The sequence below is a fragment of the Staurois parvus genome, unplaced genomic scaffold, assembly GCF_062004578.1.
Source record: "Staurois parvus isolate SC_StPar_1 unplaced genomic scaffold, SC_StPar_1.0 ptg000298l, whole genome shotgun sequence".
Taxonomy (NCBI): Eukaryota; Metazoa; Chordata; class Amphibia; order Anura; family Ranidae; genus Staurois; species Staurois parvus.
Window position 1 is genome coordinate 2,020,627 of NW_028318094.1, and position 23,381 is coordinate 2,044,007.

Sequence of the window (23,381 nt, forward strand, 5' to 3'; positions counted from 1 at the left end):
GACACACTCAGCATTGCCCTCCGATCACACACTGGAGGGCCAGAGCCAATCACACTCCGAACTTCATACTTTACTCAACTTAGAACATGTTAGCCAACACGTGATTGGCTGCTGCGGGCCCCAGCCTGCTCTCAGCTCCATTGACCTGTATAGATCAGCGCAGAGAAAACACTTGTCTGTGGGCCCTATCCTCACTGGACTAGGAGCCCAACTTTAATATGAGTCTGCCAAGAACAGGTCACCTGTACGGACCAATCAAATGCAGCTACACATACAGGGGCGTGTACATGCAAGGAGTGCCCTGCCTACCTAAGATATGCTCCTCCTCCATTTTTTTTTAAATGGCCTGATTGGCCCCAAAGATAGGTGGGTGTAAAAGTCTGTTTACATCCTATGGTCCATAGGAATGCCTGGACCTTCTGCCTGGAAAACTGACAGGTGGCCCTGATTGGATCCCCATGTGGAGGGGGTCTTGTGTGCGTCCACCAGGAAGAGGTCACCTGTGTGGCCAATCATCTGCAGCCAAGGCTTTCCTTGCGTGTATACATGCCCCTGTATGTTACACCCGCCTACCTCCAGGTCCAATCAGGCCTGCTAAAAAAAAATGGAGGCGGAGCAGATCAGAGGCAGGCGGGGCAATCCTTGCATGTACACACCCCTGTATACGTACGGCTTCAGATGATTGGCCCGAACAGGTGACCTCTGCCTGGCGGGCTCACACACACAAGGCCCCTTCCACATGGGGGATCCAATCAGGGCCACCTGTCAGTTTTCCAGGTGGAAGGTCCTGGCATTCCTATGGGCCATTGGAGGTAAACAAACGTTGGACCCGGAGGTAGGCGGGCATAAAAGTGTGTTTATATCCAATGGCCCATAGGAATGCCAGGACCTTCCGCCTGGAAAACTGACAGGTGGCCCTGATTGGATCCCCCATGTGGAAGGGGCCTTGTGTGTGTGAGCCTGCCGGGAAGAGGTCACCTGTACGGACCAATCATCTGCAGCCATACGTATACAGGGGCATGTACATGCAAGGATTGCCCCGCCTGCCTCTGATCTGCTCCTCCATTTGTTTAGCAGGCCTGATTGGACCTGGAGGTAGGCGGGTGTAACATACAGGCGTGTGTATACATACAAGGAGAGCGTTGGCTGCAGATGATTGGCCGTACAGGTGACCTCTTCTTGGCGGGCTCACACACACAGAAGGCCTCCTCCGCACGGGGGATCCAATCAGGACCACTTGTCAGTTTTTCAGGCATTCCCATGGGCCATTCGATGTAAACAGACATTTACGCTCACTCCAAAGTGTGTTTACATCCAATGGCCCATAGGAATGCCTGGACCTTCTGCCTGAAAAACTGACAGGTGGCCCTGATTGGATCTCCCATGTTGAAGGGGTCTTGTGTGTGTGTGAGCCAGCCGAGGTCACCTGTATGGGCCAATCATCTGCAGCCAATGCTCTCCTTGTATGTACACGCCCCTGAATAGGTGTGGCTGCAGATGATTGGCCCATACAGGTGACCTCTTCCTGGGGGGCTCACACACACAAGGTCCCTTCTATACGGGCAATCCAATCAGGGCCACCTGTCAGTTTTTCAGGCAGAAGGTCCAGGCATTCCTATGGGCCAGTGGATGTAAACCATGCCCACTGGAAAAAAATGGAGGAAGACTGCATCCTCTTGCGTTTGAGTGGACTGGATCAGAGGCAGCTGGGTGTAAACAGACAGCAGAATCCATCTACTACCCATAGAGCAGAGCTGAGTCTGTCCATGTGTGCCCTGCAGAAACAGCAGACATGGACCTGTCATCTGCCTGATTGGCTCACAGATCCCCTGCTGATTGGAACAGAAGCTGCCTTCATGAAAGGGCTCTAAGTTCGGATCCTAGTCCAAGCACACTGGAGATTATAACCAGTGATGGGCTCATGCGTGATCAGGTACAAGTCTGAATCCACCCCCGCGCTATCCCACCGGGAAGCTGTCAAAGCCAACAGCCAATCATAAGTGGCAGAGGCATTCCCCGCTCTGCAGCTGCACATAAACACCCCATACATGCCCCACTGCATAGGGGTTGAATGCCTTCAGCCCCTATGATTGGCTTTCATCTTTGACAACTTCCCAGCAGGATAGCTCAGGTGGGTTTGGACTTGTGTCTGATCATAGCAGACCCCTCCTTATCCCTATACACATTGTACAGGTGGGCAGTGGTGTGTGATGTGCAAAAAGTGCAGCTCACTGCCGCTCTGTGGTGCATAGAGTGGAAAGAAGTGTCATTTTGTGACACATCAATAAAGTTTAAAGAAAAAAAATAAAAGTAAACCATGGGATATGGTCTAACAACACGGCCCCTACACAACACCATCCCTACAAAATGTGATGCAGCATGCATATGCCTTTGGGTCATGAATGGCCAATGAAAGTGCTTCTAAAGGCTCAAGTTATATACCATCATGCATTCTATGCAGCAGCCCCCTCTAATCCTTACATGAGCCCCCTCCGATCCAGCGACATTCTCGACAGCCTCTGCTGTCTGGGGACTCTTCCTATTCATTGGCTGAGACAGCAGCAGAATCCCATTGGATCCCACTGCTGTTAGTCACAGTCAGTGAGTCAATGAGGAGGAAGGGGGGCAAGGGCCGAGCCACAGCTCTATGTGTCTTATGGACACGTAGAACAGCGACTCAGGGATGAGCACACAGTGGTGCCCCCAGGGCGAGCAGCTTTCCCATAGGGCACTGTTTAAAGGGGGAGAAGCCAAAAGCGGCGGTGGGGACCCGAAAAGAAGAGGATCATGGCTGCTCTGTGCAAAATCACTACACAGAGCAAGTAAGTGTAGACATGTTTGTTTTTAAAAAAACAAAAAACAAAAATGAAGCTTTAGTGTCACTTTAAAGTGTTACTAAACCCACAACAGTAAAATCAGTCTGTATATGCAGTAAAGAATGCTTGTTATACTCACTGTGGAACCTAAGGGGTTAATTCTCTGCATTGTGTAAAAAGGATGTTTGATCCTCTCTTCCCTGATCCTCCCCTTCTACGTTCCCCATTTCATTTTCTGATAGAACACAGCCTCAGGGACACTCTGCACATGCTCAGTTTAGTGTGTACTGCTAGAAAATGTTTTCTTCTTCTTGGGAGAGTGCATGTGATCAGCACAGGGCCAATCAGCACTGTCCAGACAGAGGGTCAGGGGTTATGTAATCTCAAAGGGCAGTCAGAGTAGAATGAAAACTCCTCCTTCAAGCTTTAACCAGTGCTCAGCTGGATAGAAGTCACAAGACTGCTCTAACTGCTGATGAGAAAAGGTATTTAGCAGTTTAGATTTACTAAAATATTTGCACTTCCATGTTCTGTGTACTGTGGGAGACCGGATATAGTGAATGCAGGGTCCGGGGAGACCGGATATAGTGAGTGCAGGGTCCGGGGAGACCAGATATAGTGAATGCAGGGTCCGGGGAGACCGGATATAGTGAATGCAGGGTCCGGGGAGACCGGATATAGTGAATGCAGGGTCCGGGGAGACCAGATATCGTGGATGCAGGGTCCGGGGAGAGAAGATATAGTGAATGCAGGGTCCGGGGAGAGTAGATATAGTGGATGCAGGGTCCGGGGAGACCGGATATAGTGACTGCAGGGTCCGGGGAGACCGGATATAGTGAATGCAGGGTCCGGGGAGACCGGATAAAGTGAATGCAGGGTCCGGGGAGACCGGATATAGTGACTGCAGGGTCCGGGGAGACCGGATATAGTGAATGCAGGGTCCGGGGAGAGCATATATAGTGAATGCAGGGTCCGGGGAGACCTGATATAGTGGATGCAGGGTCCGGGGAGAGCATATATAGTGAATGCAGGGTCCGGGGAGAGCATATATAGTGAATGCAGGGTCCGGGGAGACCGGATATAGTGAATGCAGGGTCCGGGGAGACCGGATATAGTGAATGCAGGGTCCGGTGAGACCAGATATCGTGGATGCAGGGTCCGGTGAGACCAGATATCATGGATGCAGGGTCCGGAGAGAGCAGATATAGTGGATGCAGGGTCCGGGGAGAGCAGATATAGTGGATGCAGGGTCCGGGGAGAGCAGATATAGTGAATGCAGGGTCCGGGGAGAGCAGATATAGTGAATGCAGGGTCCGGGGAGACCAGATATAGTGGATGCAGGGTCCGGGGAGAGCAGATATAGTGGATGCAGGGTCCGGGGAGAGCAGATATAGTGAATGCAGGGTCCGGGGAGACCAGATATAGTGGATGCAGGGTCCTGGGTTTTCAAACACTATAAGGCCAGACACTGCTCAGATCAGCACATTTCTGCAGCAGGTATGGCCGGGTGGTTCTGATCAAATGCAGACAGCGATTCTGTACAAATTAATGACAGGCTGACATCAGGGGTGATTTACTAAAACTGGAGAGTGCAAACTCTGGTGCAGCTCTACAAAGTAGCCAATCAGCTTCTAATTTCAGTTTGTTGAATTAGCCATGGCAATAAAACCTGGAAGCTGATTGGTTTCTATGCACAGCTGCACCTGATTTTGCGCTCTCCACTTTTAGTAAATCTCCCCCATTGTCTGTGGCTGTACGCATGTAATCACACTTGGAGTTATTGCCTGAGGTTGGGGTCAGATGGATACCCCTGGATATGAACTGTCTGCTACCAGGGGTGCACATCCATCCCTAACCCCAGGTAATAGCGCCAAGTGTGATTCCATGTGTACTGCTGTAGACAGTGTTGGCCTGTCATTGATTTGTACCGGCTTCTTGTCTGCAGCTGCCTGGAAACATCTGGCCGTTCCCATCACAGAAATCTGCTTTTCTGCACAATTGTAGGATTTTACTTAAAGCACGGGTGTCAAACTGGCGGCCCTCCAAACTACAAGTCCCATGAGGCATTGCAAGATTGACAGTTACAAGCATGACTCCCACCAGTGCAGTACAGTGTCAGCATATAACTGGTGTGGCGTGATCAGAGACACTGACTGGTGACAGTACTTAAAAAAAAAAAAAGATAATTAAAAAAAATATATATATTTTTTTTTTTATTTTTTATTAAATTTTTTCTCTTTTTTTAGGATTTTTTTTTTCATATTGCACTATGACCAAAGTAGTATAATGTTACCATAGTAACATTGTACTACTTTGGGGAAGTGATCAGTATTTTTTTTTTTTTTTACACAATTTGATTGCTTATTTTTTTGTCAAAAGGTGAACTTATCCTTTAACTTTTATCTGTTCACATGAGTGCTCAGGTGGCTGTAGCTCAACACCTGAACCTCAAAAAAAAGGTACAGGAGCTAAACTTCAATGAAAGTGTCTGAAAACAAGGGTTTTTCAAGTCTAAACAACAGCTTCAAGTAACTAGCTTTCCACTGGCTGGAAAAAAAAAGTGCAAAAATGTACAGAAAAATATCTAAAATCAGCTGCAAGCGCTCATGCTCAGGTGTGAATGCAGCTTTAGGGCCCGTTTATGCTGTTGCTTTTCAAAGCATGTGTTATGCTCTAACATGTATGCATCCAAGTTCTCCAGAAAGCAATAGTACCTGTTTTCATTTTTTTAGAAAAATATGTCAGTTTTTTTCCTTGGAATTCAATGACAGTACATTAAAACATATGACATTTGACACATGTTAGCAACAGGTATTAACAAGTCTTGGTCAATGGCTGTTAAAGTTTTACTAAACCCAGGACCCTGCATGCACCATATCTGGTCTCCCACAGTACACAGAACATGGAAATGCTATTATTTTAGTAAATATAAACTGCTAAAATACCTTTTCTCATCAGCAGTTAGAACAGTCTTGTGACTTCTATCAGTGCTCAGTGCGCAGAGCACTGGTTAAAGTGTTTAGGAGGAGTTTTCATTCCCCTCTGACTGTCGTATGAGGCTGCATAACCCCTGACCCTCTGTCTGGACAGTGCTTATTGACCCTGTGCTGATCACATGCACTCTCCCAACAAAAAGAAAAACTTTCTAGAAATACACACTAAACGAGCATGTGCAGAGTGACTCCTAGAGCTCTGTAGTATCAGTAGATGGATTGGGGACAGTAAAAGAAGGGGAGAATCAGAGAAGACAGGATCAAACAGCCTTTTTACACAAGGTGGAGGATTACCCCATTAGGTTTCACAGTGAGCATAACAAGCATGCTTTAATGCATATAGAGACTGATTTTACTGTAGTAACACTTTAACTTGAACCCCTCGGGTATTGTATTGTTATTGTACTGTCTCATGTATTGTCTCCCATTGTAATGTACAGCACTGAGCAAACTGTTGGCGCTATATAAATACTGTATAATAATAATAGCTCTATGCCAAATCCTAACTTCAAGAACTCATTGTAAATGTGCATCCCTTAAGCCTCATGCACACGGACTCAAAAAAAAAAAAAGCCACATTCAGATCCATACAGCTTTCTTTTATGGATCAGAATGCATCTCTAGTATAGCCAATGAGGATTATTTACTAAAGCTGGAGAGTGCAAAATCAGGTGCACTTCTGGAAAGAAACCAATCAGCTTCCAGGTTTTATGGTCAAAGCTTAAGGTCCCCTTTCACACGGGCGTTCCGTATGTCCGTTTTTCATCTGTCCTTTTACGGATGAAAAACGGACCCCCGTGTATATCTATGGACTAGCGGATATAAACAGATTAACATCCATTTTTTTGAAGGGAAGAAAACCCTATTTTTCTTCTGTTAAAAAAACGGGTGTGATGGTCAGGAAAGAGGATATTAATAGGGAAAAAGGGGATGGGGGGGGGGGGTGTTATATTTGCGTAATATGGAATGTGTATATGTGAAATATTTTTATAAATGTGTTCTTTTTGTACTGGAAAACCAAATAAAAGTTAAATTAAAAAAAAAACGTATGTAAACAGATGAAAAATGGATGTAAATGAACAAAAAGAGATGTAAACAGATGTAAAAGGACAAAAAAAAGATTAAAACAGATGTAAACGGATGAAAAACAGATGTAAATGAACAAAAAGAGATGTAAACAGATGTAAAAGGACAAAAAAAAGATTAAAACGGATGTAAATGATGAAAAGCGGATATAAGCTGCTGAAAAACTGACCTAAACTGCTGAAAAACTGATGTGAATTGATCTGTTTTTTCTTGGAAATAACGTGACTGCACTGATGAGAAAAATGGAATGCCCGGGTGAAAGGGGCCTAACTGAGCAAGCTGAAGTTAGAAGCTGATTGGCTACCATGCACAGCTGCACCAGATTCTCAGTGAACCAGTTTTAGTAAATCTCCCCCAATGTGCCAATTCATGAATCCCACGTTTTGGGGCTTATTCACAAATTTTACACATATACGAACATAAATATGTACATGTGTATAAATCCATTCTAGTTGTAAAAACAAAAAAAGAAAAACATTCTTATGCTTGTAAACGCTACACCACATAAGAGTCATAGTATTTGTATATAAATTAACCCCTTTGCGCCAGCGCCTCTTGGCCCTTTACGAGTTTCAGAAGCCGGGAGGCGGGGTGAGGTTTTAGGGTCATGTGACTGCCGTGATTCGCTGTCACAGCGGTCAAATGATCGGAAAAGGTTCCGATCGCAAGGGGAGATCGGGACCTTTCCGTGAGTTATGGACATATGTGCTGGGAACATGCAGGGCGCGCGCTCTCAGCACATATGTACAGTGGGGCAAAAAAGTATTTAGTCAGCCACCAATTGTGCAAGTTCTCCCACTTAAAAAGATGAGAGAGGCCTGTAATTGGCATCATAGGTAGACCTCAACTATGAGAGACAAAATGAGAAAAAAAATCCAGACAATCACATTGGCTGATTTGGAAAGAATTTATTTGCAAATTATGGTGGAAAATAAGTATTTGGTCACCTACAAACAAGCAAGATTTCTGGCTCTCACAGACCTGTACCTTCTTCTTTAAGAGGCTCCTCTGTCCTGCACTCATTACCTGTATCAATGGCACCTGTTTGAACTTGTTATCAGTATAAAAGACACCTGTCCACAACCTCAAACAGTCACACTCCAAACTCCCGACGATTTTGAGAAAAAAATATTTTTGACTTTAAAGATATCCAGTAAAAACATTTAAAAAATCTAATTTCGTCATAAATTTAGACCAAAATGTATTCTGCTCCATGTCTTTGCTAAAAAAAAACCCAATACGCGTAAATTAATTGGTTTAGGTGAAAGTTTTAGCATTTATAAATGGCGGTATAGATACTAGAATTTTTTTTTTATATTTACTAGTAATGGCGGCAATCAGTGACTTATTGCGGGACTGCGGTGGGCATTCTGACACTGGGGGGAACTAACGTGGTGTCACTGACATCCCCAGTGACGCCAATACAGTGGTCAGTGCTAAAAAAAAAGCACTGACATTGTACAAATGGCACTGGCCAGGAAGGGCTACCATCTGGGGTGATCAAACGGTTAACTGTGTGCTGTGTGTGTCTTACTAGGGGGCCGTGTGTTTATGCTTCACTGTAATCACACTGCTTTGCATGGCTGTGCTGTAAACAGCCATGCAAAGCAGGGTGCACAAGCTGACAAGGAGGAGAACTGTTTTGTTTACAAACAGTTCTCCTCCCCATCGGAGATGCTCGGAAATCACCGGTAAGTAATCACCGGCCGGGACCCAAAGATTGACAGCCGCAGCTGCGAATGGTGGCGCGGGTAGTGCTTACATGCGGCCCCTATCTGGAAATGCAAAATCGCATGTAATATATATGTGATTTTGCGCACCTGTGCTGCCTTGCAGCAGTATACCTGCTATAGGGCGGTTGGGAAGCGGTTAAAGATCCATCCACCCAGCTGAATCACTCATTCACTGTGTTCTGTGAACAGGAGAACTACAACTACTGTTAGCCTTTGCAGCTTTCGGCTTGTAGTTCTCATTGAACTACTAGGGCAGTGATGAGCTCTCTAGGTAGTTCATTGATCCTTCCTGTGATTCAGTAACTGCCTGCCCACAGCTACACTGACAATCTGCAGGAGTCTGGCACTGCACCCATGATCTGCAGATCACGTACAATGCTTTACAGGCTCATAATTAAAAAAAAATAATAAATGCACATTTTTTACCTGCAAAATAACGTGCATTTATTATTTTTTAAAAGGTGAATTTAACCTTTAAAGAGTTTGAAGAGTTAGTTTACCTTTAGGGACATTTTTCAAAACTTCCCCTCCCCCGACTTCCCATGCACTGCAGCATCCCAAGCACATTACATTTCACTCTTCTTTGTTATTCCATACCTGTAGGCCATATGCTCTCTGTTTGTAAAAAGCTTGAATAGGTGACCCCCCTCTGCCTTGCTTAAAAGCTGAAGAGTGGATTGGAATGTGCTCGGGGTGCTGCAGTGTTTAGGGGGCTCTTGGAAAATGTTTCTTAGTCCTTATGCACACTGGACGTTTTTACAGCGGCTGTTTTTGGCTTTTGATTTTTTTTTCTACAGCCAGTAAATTCCCCCAGCATGTTATCCTATGTATCCATGCACACATACACTGTAATCAATGTTTTTTGGTTGGCAAAAAAACCCAGAACTAGGGGGTTTCTAGAGGAGTTTTTTAGCTGTAAAAACGCTCTAACGCTGAAAACGCAGTAAAACGCTGGCATTTTTGGACTTTTCTTTTACCAAATTTTTTTTTATTAAAAATGCTAAAAACCGCAAATGCGGAAAAACGCAGGAAAACCCTGCTAAGCGCTAATGCAAAAATGCTAAAAAAAGGTGAAAATCTCACGTTTTTAACGTGACTTCACACAGCTAACGTTACCAGTGTGCATGAGGACTAAAGATGAACTGACCCTTTAATGTCCTAGATTGTAAGCTCCCAGGATCAGGGCCCTCCTATCCCTCTTGTATTGAACTGTATTGTTGCTGTATTGTCTCCCGTTATATTGTAAAGCGCTGAGCAAACTGTTGGCGCTATATAAATCCTGTATAATAATAATAATAGTAATGTCCATAATCTGGGCACTTTAAAGAATACAGCAGCACTAGTGGCCAATTGTTGAACATACATGGCCAATCAGCTGGCATCAGGAAGTAGTGGAAATCAAGCTGTGACATGAGATAAAGGAGGATCAACAAAGATGGAGTTGGAGAGGAAGAGAACGTTGTTTGCACTTGGTGTGTTCTGTCGTAATGTTACTTGTTACCCAATTTTTGTGAAAAAAAACAAACAAATCTGTACTAGCAAAGGCAGGGATCCTGAAAGGTTTCCTAGCTGATGTACTGTTTGTTATGAAACCTAAAAAACATGCATGCAAGAGTCAGATCTTTACAGTGTGGAGGTCTGTGCAGGCAGCTATGTTCGTTATTGGAGATGGCTGTTCGGATTGGCCCCGAATGCAGACACTGTGCCTCGGGGGTCGAGCACCCATCCCGCTATGCCTGTCGGAATTGGATGTGCAGGTGAGTTAGTACAGCTGATGTTTCTCCGTTGACTGACGTAGGCCGCCTGCATGCAGCTCCACAAATGGCATGTTCATGCAGTACAGACTGCACTAGTGTGAATAAGCCCCTAAACTGGGCTCCTTTAATGCGGTTCTAAAGCTATTTTTTTTTCCTTAAATGAAAAACATGTTATACGTACTTGCTCTGAAATGGTATTGCACAGAACAGCCCAGACCTCTTCTGGGGTCCCTCGCCGTGCTCTCTGCTCCGCCTCTTCTTTGAGTGCCCCTGCTTGCTATGGGAGCATACTCTCAAACCGGGCTGTGTGCTTCTATAGACACACACAGCTCAGCTCCTCCCCCACTCTTTTCTCACAGAACTTCATTGACAGCAGCAGGAGCCATTGGTTCCTGCTAATATTAGCAAAGCTTGTGAGAGCAGGCAGAGAGGAGAAGAGTTGATGCAGATGGGAATCAAGAGTGGACTCCAGTAAGAGGGGGCTGGAGGAGCAGCTATTGAAAGTATTTTGTTTTTTTTTTTAATGCAGAGAATGCATTTAGGTATTTCCTCCTGTACCACTCTCCCCTCCCTCCTAGATTGTAAGCTCCAAGGAGCAGGGCCCTCGAACCCTTCGTGTATTGTATTGTACTGTCTTGTATTATAATGTACAGCGCTGAGCGAACTATTGGCGCTATATAAATCCTGTATTATTATTATAATAATAATAATAGGTAAAAACCTTTTGCCTATAGAACCACTTTAAAGTGATGCTAAAGTCTTGTTGTTTTTTTTTTTTAAATGACAAACATGTCTATACTTACCTGCTGTGTGCAGTAGTTTTGCACAGAGCAGCCAGGATCCTCCTCTTCTCGGGTCCCACGCCGCCGCTTCTGGCCCCTCCCTCCTGTCGGGTGCCCCCACAGCAAGCTGCTCACATGAGCAGGCACACTTCCGACCCACGGCTCTGCGTGTCCATTCACACACAGAGCCACGGCTCGACCCCGTCCCCTCCCTTTCCCAATTGGCTCACTGGCTGTGATTGACAGCAGCAGGAGCCATTGGCTCCCGTTGCTGTCTCAGCCAATTAGGAGTGAGAGTCCCCAGAGAACTAAGGCTAAGGTGGATATTGCTGAATCGGAATGGGGCCCTGGTATGTGTTGGGGGGCTGCTACACACAGAAGGTTTTTTTATCAATGTATGAAGGTAAAACACCATGAGCCTTTAGAACCACTTTAAATGTACCGTTGGGGATTTTTAAAGGATATGTTATTTCTGTCAGGTTAATGCTTTTACTGAGTTTTTTTTGTTCCTCTAGGTTACCCCAATATGATATTTTACAGTATTGGTATGCAGTGTGTGTATGTATATGGGGTGGGGAAAGTCCTCCCTATTTTTATGGTCACCATACCACATCTGGCTATCAGCATTTGTCTAGCCTTACATTACATAATTGAGACTGCATTGTACCGTATGCTTTGCTCTGCTTGTTCTTCAGAAGATTGTACACAGGGGTTTAGGTCTAATGCTTGGATCTGGGCCTGCGGGATAGTTGACTGGCCGCTTAACAAAAGACATATGGTGTAGGACATTGATCATTGGGTGCTTGCTCCTCCGGTATTAGGGAGGTAAATGGTTGAAAGGTATGGTCCTATGAGTCAGTTGGTATAGAAGGGTCACCTTAGATCTCCTTGTGAATTTGGCACCTCCTGTTTTACACATCGTCTTGCTTCATGTTCTTACATTCTGTGAATGTTTAAAATGTTTGTTTTTTTTTACGGATGTTATACCTTTTTTTTAAACTTACAATATTCAAGGTTCTTAGAGTCCATGAATGTTTAGCATGTTTACACATTTTAAATCTTGTATACAGACCTAAGGCCAGGGGCGGACTGACCATTTGGAAACTCAGGCACTGCCCGAGGGCTCGGGATCAGTAGGGTGCCCCATGAGATGCCCCTTGTACCTTTTTTATAGGCTTTTTTGAGTTTGGGCAAGGACGCAGGGGCCCCATGATCCCCTATTGCCCGGGGGCCCCATGAGTTGTCAGTCCGCCCCTGTCTAAGGCTCATAGCTTACTGATCCAGGCCCCCCTATACCTGCCTGGAGTTTGCATGTGCTCCCTGTGCCTGCGTGGGTTTCCTCCGGGTACTCCGGTTTCCTCCCACACTCCAAAGACATGCTAGTAGGTTAATTGGCTCCTGTCTAAATTGTCCCTAGTATGTGTATGTATGGATGTAAGTTAGGGACCTTAGATTGTACACCCCTTGAGGGTTAGGGACTGATGTGAATGTACAATATATATGTGTAAAGCGCTACATAAATTGACGGCACTATATAAGTACCTGAAATAAATAAATAATACATATATGCAGTAAAGCATGCTTGTTATACTCACTGTGGAACCTAAGGGGTTAATCCTCTGCATTGTGGAAAAATGTTGTTTGATCCTGACTCCTCTGATCTTCCCTTTCTTCCAGTGCCCCCCCCCTTCTTATCTCCTGATAAGACATATAATATGGAGACACTCTGCACATGCTCAGTTTGATGTGTATTGCTAGAGAGTTTTTTTTTTTTCTTGTGAAAGTGCATGTGATCAGCACAGGGCCACAGTGCCATAGGGCACACCTTTCTGTTTGGGGGGCCCAAGGGGCCAGAGTGTGGATCCTCCGCGGCTGCAGGGCACTGAGTTGAGAGAGACTCTTTCTCACAGCCCAGAGCCAGCACTGGCAGTTCCCCCCTCAACTTCCCGTAAGGAACAGGAGAGGATAGAGAGATCTGGTTCTACTTCTCCTCCTCCAGCCCTCTCCAACTGTGTCTGCCCCGCCAGCAGAAAAAGGTGCAACCTGCCAATCCATCCACTGCGATTGAAGTCTCCCCCCCGCCTTTCTGTGAGAACTCTAATGTAAGGGGCCTTTCCTTTCCTTTTCCTTCCCACCAAAGTCCCCCAACAGGGCTCCTAAAAAAAACTGTAAAAAACTGACACCCGTGGCAGAACTATCGGGGTCGTAAAGGTCTCATTTGCAAACAGGCCCTAGCTTTCTGCCAACAGGCTCCAAGAGAAGGGGCCCCCAGGGCTCTGGGCTACTCGGCTCTATATTTTTTTCCGGTCCGGGCCTGGATACATATATCCTGTGAATACACTGCTGCAGCATCATTGACTCCAACATGTAAACAACAATGTGCAATTAGCGACATTGCTGATTACTTGATATTGTTTACATGTCGGCCCTGATTGAATCATTTATGTGACTGTGGCACATGTGCGGAATGACGCAGTCATTCTGAATTTACATGTTGACTCTGAGGAGCGGTGTAAAACGGTCAAAACACAGAGTTGTAGCGCCAGTTTTTGCAGATTTCATTTTTCTAAGTTTTGGTTTACACAGCTGAACACTACAGACGAGGGCAGAACAGTATTAATAGGCCCATAGCATACAATGCTGCATTCGGATCCCTATAAATGACAGATCTGAACTCAAAAAATGTATGCCTGTGTGCATGAGCCCTTATGCAGAAAAATTATGCTTTACTGCAGGAAAATGGACAATGGACCAACACTTTAAAACATTCAGCCTGAATTCACAACTATATGTTAAAGTGTTACTAAACCCATGCCCTGCAACTACTGTATCTGGTCTCCCACAGTACACAAAGCATGGAAATGCAATTATTTTAGTAAATATAAACTGCTAAATACCTTTTCTCATCAGCAGTTAGAGCAGCCTTATGACTTCTATCAGTGTCCAGCTGGGCATTGGTTAAAGCTTGTAGAAGTTTTCATTCTCCTCTGACTGTCCTATGAGCCTGCATGACCCCTAACCCTCTGTCCGAACAGCATTGAATGTCCCTGTGCTGATCACATGCACCTTCTCTCCAAAAAAATAAAAAAAACTCTAGCAAAACACACCAAAGCATGTGCAGAGTGCCTCCCAGGGTTCTGTACTATCAGCATGGATTGGGGACTGTAGAAGAAGGGGAGAATCAGAGAGGACAGGATCAAACAACTTTTTTTACACAAGGCAGAGGATTAACCCCTTAGGTTCCACAGTGAGTATAACAAGCATGCTTTACTGCATATACAGACTGATTTCACTGTTGTGGGTTTAGTAACAATGTAATCATGCATATTTCCTACCAAACTCTTTAACCGCTTGCCGCCCTGCCACTGTATATATACGTGTGCAGGGCGGCAGTGGAGCGCAAAACCACGTTTTAAAACGGGCTCTGCACTCCCGACACTTTCGTGGGTAGGGGGCGCGCTCCCGCCGACCCGCGGGTGACACGATTCGATCCAGGAGGGATCAATCATTAGATTTCAGCCAGTGATTTCTGGCTGAAATCAGATGATCGGTCTCTGTCCTATCCTGTCCTGTGTTGACATTTACACAGGGCAGGATATGTCATTCTTCTCTGCCTGGACACATTCTGTTCCAGACAGAGAAGAAGACACAGTAAAAGTGAGTAGAAAGCACTACACTAACAGTTAGAACACACCTAGGACACATTTAACCCCCTGATCGCCCCCCCCCCGGTTAACCCCTTCACTGCCCTGTCACCAGTGTCACTGATCAGTGAAGCGATTTTTACTGATCACTGTATCAGTGTCGCTGGCGACTTCCGATAGTGTTAGCGCCCCTCCCAGATAGCGCCAGTTTGCCCGCCAGTACACCAGTAATCCTGTTTAACCCCTTGATCGCCCCCCCCCGAGTTAACCCCTTCACTGCCCTGTCACCAGTGTCACTGATCAGTGAACCAATTTTTACTGATCACTGTATCAGTGTCGCTGGCGACTTCCGATAGTGTTAGCGCCCCTCCCAGATAGCGCCAGATTGCCCACTAGTACACCAGTAATCCCATTTAACCCCTTAATCCCCCCCCCCCCAGTTAACCCCTTCACTGCCCTGTCACCAGTGTCACTGATCAGTGAACCGATTTTTACTGATCACGGTATCAGTGTAGCTGGCGACTTCCGATAGTGTTAGCGCCCCTCCCAGATAGCGCCAGATTGCCCGCCAGTACGGCAGTAATGCCGTTTAACTCCTTGATCGCCCCCCCCCCAGTTAACCCCTTCACTGCCCTGTCACCAGTGTCACTGATCAGTGAACCGATTTTTACTGATCACTGTATCAGTGTCGCTGGCGAATTCCGATAGTGTTAGCGCCCCTCCCAGATAGCGCCAGATTGCCCGCTAGTACACCAGTAATCCCATTTAACCCCTTAATCCCCCCCCCCAGTTAACCCCTTCACTGCCCTGTCACCAGTGTCACTGATCAGTGAACCGATTTTTACTGATCACTGTATCAGTGTCGCTGGAGACTTCCGATAGTGTTAGCGCCCCTCCCAGATAGCGCCAGTTTGCCCGCTAGTGCACCAGAAATCCCATTTAACCCCTTGATCGCCCCCCCAGTTAACCCCTTCACTGCCCTGTCACCAGTGTCATTGATTACAGTGAACAGATTTTTACTGATCACTGTACTAGTGTCACTGGTGACTTCCGATAGTGTTAGCGCTCCTCCTAGATAGCGCCAGTTTGCCCGCTAATGCACGGGATTTTTTTTACCAAAAACATGTAGCAGAATACATTTTGGCTGCAATTTATGACTAACTTTGAGTTTACGATATATTTTTTATAGCTAAAAGTAGAAAATATTGTTTTTTTCAAAAGTTTCGTGGTTTTTTTGTTTATAGCGCAAAAAATAAAAAGCGCACAGGTGATAAAATACCACCAAAAGAAAGCTCTATTTGTGTGAAAAAAAGGACGTAAATTTCGTTTGGGTACAGCATTGCATGACCGCGCAATTATCATTTGAATTAGTGCAGCGCCAAACAGCAAAAAAAAGGCCTGGTCATTAAGGGGGGTAAATCCTCAGGTGCTCAAGTGGTTAAGGTGCTCCTTCTAAATCATACAAAATGTTAGCAACTACTGTATGTTGTCTTTGAGGCTGTGCAGAAACAAAAATACCAGTAGGGGTAATTCCAATCAGAAATTTGTAAATCGCTTTTTTTTTTGTATTACGAGAAATATTGCCCTGCCCCTTGCTGACTTTTTTCTGAAAATACTAGTTGCCAAGCTGTTTCTAGTGTCAAGACTTTTGAGTCAGTGACCCAGAACAATCATGTAGCAAGTGAAGTCAGAACTCCTAATATGCATACTTGTTCTGGCTCAGTGACTAAAGCTTGCCGTATACAGCGTGGCACAAATTGAAGTCGATTCCTGCTGAATCATCAAGGATTTGAGCTGTGGTGGCCCTGTTAGCATCACCCGATTCGATAGATTTCAAGTGGAAAATTGTCAGCCAAAGTGACTGGATCCAATCAGATGCAGTCACTGTTTGGGTATTCAGACAACCGCAGACGCTGCAGCTGTGTCAGGGGATCAGGAAGGAATTTTTTCCCCAGCAGGAACAAATTGGATCGTGCTTTGCTGGTTTTTTTGCCTTCTTCTCGATCAACTGTGGTTGTAGGATTATAACTTTTTTTTTTTCTGTGGTTGAACTGGATGGACTTTTGTCTTTTTTCAGCCAGACTAACTATGTAACTATATACTGTAAATACAGTAGCCGACGAGAGATTCCTTCACACGTACTGTTTGTCATGGATGAAGAAATCTATGCGTGTAATGTAATGGAGGTAATGGAGTCACTGGATTACCATGATAGCCAAGCAAATAGCATTTTCAGAAGGAGATCTTGACAGGTTTTCTTAAAAAGGTTAATTTAGGGACAAAGAGGGATGGTTTTAGGTATGACATACTGTATGTGCAGGAGAAATGAGAAAATTCAGAATTGTTTCCATGGAGACCAGATCGTGACAACTATATAATCTGTGTTTATGAGCACTAATCTCATTATGTGAACATCAGGTTTTATTTTAGTTTTATGTTTTGTTTTATTTCATTTTTTTTTTTTTTCACCAAATCGCATTAGAATCCTCCAAATATAAGAATCACAAACCTTGTGCACTTAAAGCGACCCTGTCATCATAGAAACATTATAAATGAATAAAGCATAACAATAAAACACATGTCGCTGTGCACCACTTGAGACATTATGAGATGAAGTCTGCACTGAAACCATCACATCCAAAAGTATTGATCTTTTGGGTTTCCCGGAGCTCTCACTGGTACTTTCCTTTCACCTCCACCCATTACAGGATACAGTAGTGCATACCCCAAACCCTCCTGATTCTGCAGGACCATTCTGGGATTTTAACAAAATACTGGTATCCCACAGATCCGGGCTGTATCCTGCGCTTTGTCTCCAGCACCTTGCTCCAGGCACCAGGATGAGGAAGGCCCCTTTCAGACGGGGTGGATCATCAGCGTGATCCACCTGCTCAGTGGGGTATCTGACCGCTGATCCCGCTGAACAGGCGGATGACAGGTCTCTGTCCGTCTGCCACTGCAGAGCGGACACAGACACTGCCGGCTGACTTCAGTGGGACGGTTGGATAGAACCGGACCGCCTGTCTGTTTCCACTCGATTGTCATCTGATCCAATCCACTGGACAGATGGAGAATGGATCCCCATAAATCTTATTTGGGCATACAGGATCGGATTGGGTGCTGGCGGATCCCATTGGCCCACTGGTGTGACAGGGGCCCGAAGAGAATAAGCAGTGTGTGAGACAGACTGCAGTGCAAGGTAAGGGTCCTTTCACAAGGTCGGTCCATTTTTTTTCATCAGTTCAGTCACGTTTTTTCCAAGAAAAAAATGGATCAGTTCACATCAGTTTTTCATCAGTTTACGCCAGTTTTTCATCCGTCTTTCATCAGTTTACATCCGTTTTTCGTCTGTTCTGTTTTTTTTTTAGGAAGAAAAATAGGGTTTTCTACCATTAAAAAAATGGATGTTAATGGATGTGGAAATGAACGGATGTAAACTAGTGGTGCACTGAAATGAAAATTCTGGTGCCGAAACAAAAATTCAAAATGCACTTGGCTGAAAACTGAAACCAAAATGCGCAGTTTTTAAAAATGAATATATATTTTTTAGAAAAAAATACACTTCAATTAAAAAAAACAATATATACCGCAATTTTTTTGTAAAATATGAAAGAGGATGTTATGGCGAGTAAATAGATACCCAACATGTCACACTTTAAAATTGCGCACACTCGTGGAATGATGTGAAACTGCTGTGCTTAAAAATCTCCATAGGTGATGCTTTAAAAAGTTGTACAGGTTAGCAGTGTAAAGTTACAGAGGAGGTCTAGTGCGAGAATTATTGCTCTTGCTCTGACGTTCATGGCGATACCTTACGTGTGTGGTTTGTACACTGTTTACATATGTGGGCATGGCCTACGTATGTGTTCACCACTATGTGCAAGCACGGGGGAACAGGGGCACTTTAAACTTTTTTAAAATTATTTTTTATTTATTTTTTTTTTTCCCGTTTGTTTATTTTGCAGTCCGTTTTAATCACTTTTATTCTTATCACAAGAAATGCATTTATCCCTTGTGATAGAAATAATTAGTGACAGGTCCTCTTTATGGAGAGATATGGGGTCAATAAGACCCCACATCTTTCCTCTGCAATGTAAAGCATTGGCTCAAAAAAAAGCATTGATCTAGTGCTTTAAAAAACAGAAAAAGAATGGCCGGAAGTGACATCGCTCTGTTCCTCCAAAGGCATAGAGATGAGTGGAGGCCATCTTTCCTTAACTCATCGCTATGCCCAACGATGGGATTGTTCGATGGTTTCTTAGGTAAGGCTGAGAACTACCGAGCGGCGGCTGGTGGCGGAGGACGATAGGTGGGCAGTGGCGAGGGGCGGGTTTTTTCGGCACCTGTATCGGTGCTTTTTTTCATATTGGCCGAAAGGGGTGTTTTCAGCCGAAACGTTTCGGCCACCAAAATTTTCGTGCATACCTAATGTAAACAGATGATCATGTGTTTACATCTGCTAGTCCATAGAAACACATGGGTGTGTCCATTTTTCATTCGTAAACGGACAGATGGAAAATGGACATACAGGACACCCGTGTAAAAGGGGCCTAAGTGTTTTTACTACTAACCTCAATGTTTACTTCTTACTGGAGATTGTTTTCCCCCACCCCTTTGCTGGGCGCTAATATTCTTCCCTGTCCCCTGCAGAGCACTATTGTTTCACATTGCCTCCTGTTGGGCACTATTATTTCTTCTGACCCCCCCACTGGGCATTATTGTTCCTCCCAACCTCCTCTTTTTTAGCGGCTGACTATTAAAATATAGACACCTGTCCCTCGGCCCAGCGGTGTCCTCACCACCGCTGGTTTCACCGGCCGTCTTCTCTCCCTGGTGCCGACATCTTTAGTGTGGGCACCGGCTGTGACAGCTTATCAGAATCTGAAAGCCCCCTTTAACAAGGGGCCCCCAGATCTATTCACTGTAAAGTTGGACATTTCCTTACCCAAGGTAATTTAAAACACGTTGGGCAGAGAGGGAAAGGGTAAAACAGTTCTGGTCACATAGAACAGGGTTCGGCAGCTTTCAGAGACTAAGCAAATGATCTTGTGGGTTCTATCTTGCAAAATTTAGAAGCTCAGACTAACAACTTGGTACCTGAATGGGGAGTTATAGAAAAGTAAAATAACACCATATATGAAAAAATTGGTACCATATAAACAAAGGTATATTCTATGGCTATCCAAGAATAGAGAAAGCTCCTGGTCACAAATTACTTCCGTTTTAGGCCCCATGTACACGGGACACTTCTGAACGATGGAAACTGACTGCTGGAAAACGTAGGTTAAAATCCTCTGTTTAGCTGCATTTGCATACCGCATTTAAGCGCATTTATGAGCGTTTGTGTTTAAAAGCGTGTTTTAAAGATAACCCCAGGAGACCTTCCAAAATGCCCAGAATGCACTGAAAAACAGTAAAAAATTAACTATTTCAAACATTTTGAGAGAAATAGAGAGAGCAGAAGCAGAGAGAGCAGTATTTGTTGAGATGACCTGTCTTTTTTTTTTTTTTTGTGGTGGTGTTTGGATGTGTTCCAGCTAGCTCTGTGCAGAAATTATTGCAGCAGTGTCTAACATATTTTCTTTGCTTTCTATGAAATTTTCATGATGAAAAAAGGCTCTGGACAGCATCTGGAAATGGAAGAGTTAAAAAAATTTTCCAAATGCGGTTAGCCACGTTTACAAGCATTTGCCAATTGAAACGCCGATAAATCTACTCCTGAACGTAGGTTTGGTGCGTTTTAAAAAAAACGACTGTAAACTCACCTGCCTGTAAATGACTGTAAAGAACATAGTGTACCTGGATACAAAGGAAAACATAAAGGAGAGTTCAGGGGCTGCTGAAAAAAAAACACAGAAAAGCTCCTGAACGTCAGTTGATCAGCTTCAGTGTACATGGAGCCGTAGAGCAGACGGTTAGCGCATTCAAAGTACTGGTCTCAGCATTTCTACATTTATGGGTCAGCAGGTTGCCAACCATCAGCTAGTGAAACGGTTGTTTATATCCCTGTCCAGAAGGAGACTTTCCACAATGAGATCTAGCAGTCGTGCTAAGAGCACTCCAAACAATGCATTTGAACTCAGAGAATAATGTTCACCCAGGTTAATCATCTTAAAATCAGTTCTGTTAGTACCCGGTAGTGCTAGCTATCGCCAGAAGATTTGCAGATATAATTGCCCACAGAGTAGATTTCTCTAAAGTTTCTACTCTTTATCATAAAACGTGATTTTTTTCTTAAAGTTTCTACTCCTTGTAATAGAACACAAGAAGTTGTAAATTCATATTTCTGTGACAAGCCATAATGAAAAGGAAATTGCTTTCCATTATCTAGACATCCTGGCCTACTTGCAATTACCAAAGATTGCAGCATGTCAAACACAGTTGAGTTCTGTCCATGGTACTTTTTATGTATGCTAAATGTTACATTTTCTGGACATGTTTTTGGGGTGTTCCCTTCTTCGAAATCCATGCAGTACTATTACACAAAGCTTTAGGGTCCATTCATACCAAAAACTGAGTTTTTGCATGTGCAATGACGTGCATTTGATGCACGATTTTTTGCACATTTGCAGTGCATTTTGTTAAGCTTGTACTTCCTTTTGAGGTCTCATCAGTTTTCTTTCTTCTTTGGGCATTTATATGCACTGCATTGTGTCGCCGTGCATTTACATGCATTTGCGCACGTTTTGGTGCTTTTGTAGTGCAGGAAGATGCTGCTTGCTGTACTTTTTTCACTACACTGCAATAATGTAAACTATGCTCATAGGATAACCTGTATTTTGCACTGTGTATGCAGTTGGAGTGCAGCCAAATATGCATCCCACTGTATCTGGTATGAATGGGACCTTAGCAAAATGTTAAAAACAACAATCTCCGAAAGGCTGTGAATGATAAATTAGCTCTCGCTTACCCTATGAGGCCCCATTCATACCTAGTGTTTAACAGATGTGCATTTTTTTTTTTTTACACACTTTTTTGCATAACATCCATAGGGCAGCCTATTTATTTCAATGGTCTGCCTTACGTTTGGCAAAATAGCTCATGGGACTTTTTGCCACATTTGGTTTTGCATGTTATAGATGTTAAACCAAAAATATATAGAATAGTTTCGCACTCCACTGACAATCAAAATATGTGATATCGAAACAAAGTACAATCAAAAGCAAATTCTATCACACTATTGCAGCAAAAATGTCCTTATTCAATCTGTGACTTCACACTCCTTCTGGTGATGTAACAGAAATTGTTTGTGTGCAATCCACCAATAATAAGCTGTGATATCAATCAAATGTGCACCTTCACTGGCTCTGCTCTCACCTGATATATACGGCCAAACTGTTGAGTGAGGTCATATCAGGCTTGTGTCTCTTTAATTGGACTTAGAGCTGGATGGGAATGTCAGGGGTCCCCTCACTTCCTTAGGACTCTTCCTCCATAAGTGTATGTACCATAGAGAGTAATAAAAAGCATAGTGCCTTATCTTCTTTTTAAAACATTTATCAAACAAATAGTAGTGCATTCACATATAATAAGAGTTAAAATTGCTTTAAATCATTGTAAAATCAATCCACAGTGTGCACTTGTAATCTGTAGTATACTTGCTGTGTGTTGCCTTTAAGCGTCGTGACGTCAGAGCCCCTCCCCTACATGTTATGCCACCGGGTCACATGGCTTCATCAGGGTGAAATGATTTTACATGTTAATTGTATGTTTTGTGCACAGCAGTGTGTTTGGGATGCCAACAATGAGTAGCACCGAAAATGCAAAGTGGTTTTTAGCGCGTTTTGTAAACTCACAGTTCTGCACGTGTTTCAAATTGCGTGGGTGTGAATTGGGCCTGAAGGGTCATTTATGAGATCTAGTGACTGATATATCAGATTGGGCTTACTCTTCAGGAAAACAAATACCAGATGAACTTTGCAAAAGTCATTTTCCCATTTAATCCCATTTATTTTTGTTGCTTATTGTCTGATTTGTAATATCTTTTCTGTAAATATTTTCTTGCCCTGTTTTTCTTTTCATTAAAACAATATTTTAAAATCATTAAGCAGAATATTTGAATGCTCTAATCAGAAATGAAACGCTCTTTACCTCTGTGAGGACTATCATATTTTAAAACTCTGTTACATTGCTGTCTGGGCATGGCAGCGAGTGTCACATACATTTTGTAAAGGTCAGAATTGCAATAGCAGATGCTGTTAACAGTGCGTGTTTCCATTGCAAACATGTAGTGGCTGTTACCGTTGTGTATGTGTGAGTTAGAAGTTAACAGCAGAGTTAACCTGCTGCAGTGACAATCACTTTGTCTGCAGGTGCCTAGATTGTTGCCCTGTGAGCTGGAAAATGTCTGTTTAGGGTAAAACTGACAGTGCAATATGTGACATTCTGGTATCTTAATCCAGCCATAGATGGTTTGAATTTCGTCCAGTTCAGTAAGGACCGGCCCAGATTTGATCCATCTATGGGCAGGCTGATTTTACCCAAGTCGATCCATCAATTTGACTTGGGTACAACCAGCATGTTGGATTTTTAGGATGCGATTATTTCCAGCGGCTATAGCGCTAGCAGTA

General features: G+C 44.0%; 1 protein-coding gene across 1 annotated transcript in view; it reads left to right on the forward strand.

The window, feature by feature from the left end:
• The window catches only part of G3BP1 (G3BP stress granule assembly factor 1), a 75,965-nt gene that overhangs the window by 364 nt on the left and 52,220 nt on the right, over positions 1–23,381 (forward strand). The gene's annotated exons all lie outside the window — the stretch shown is intronic.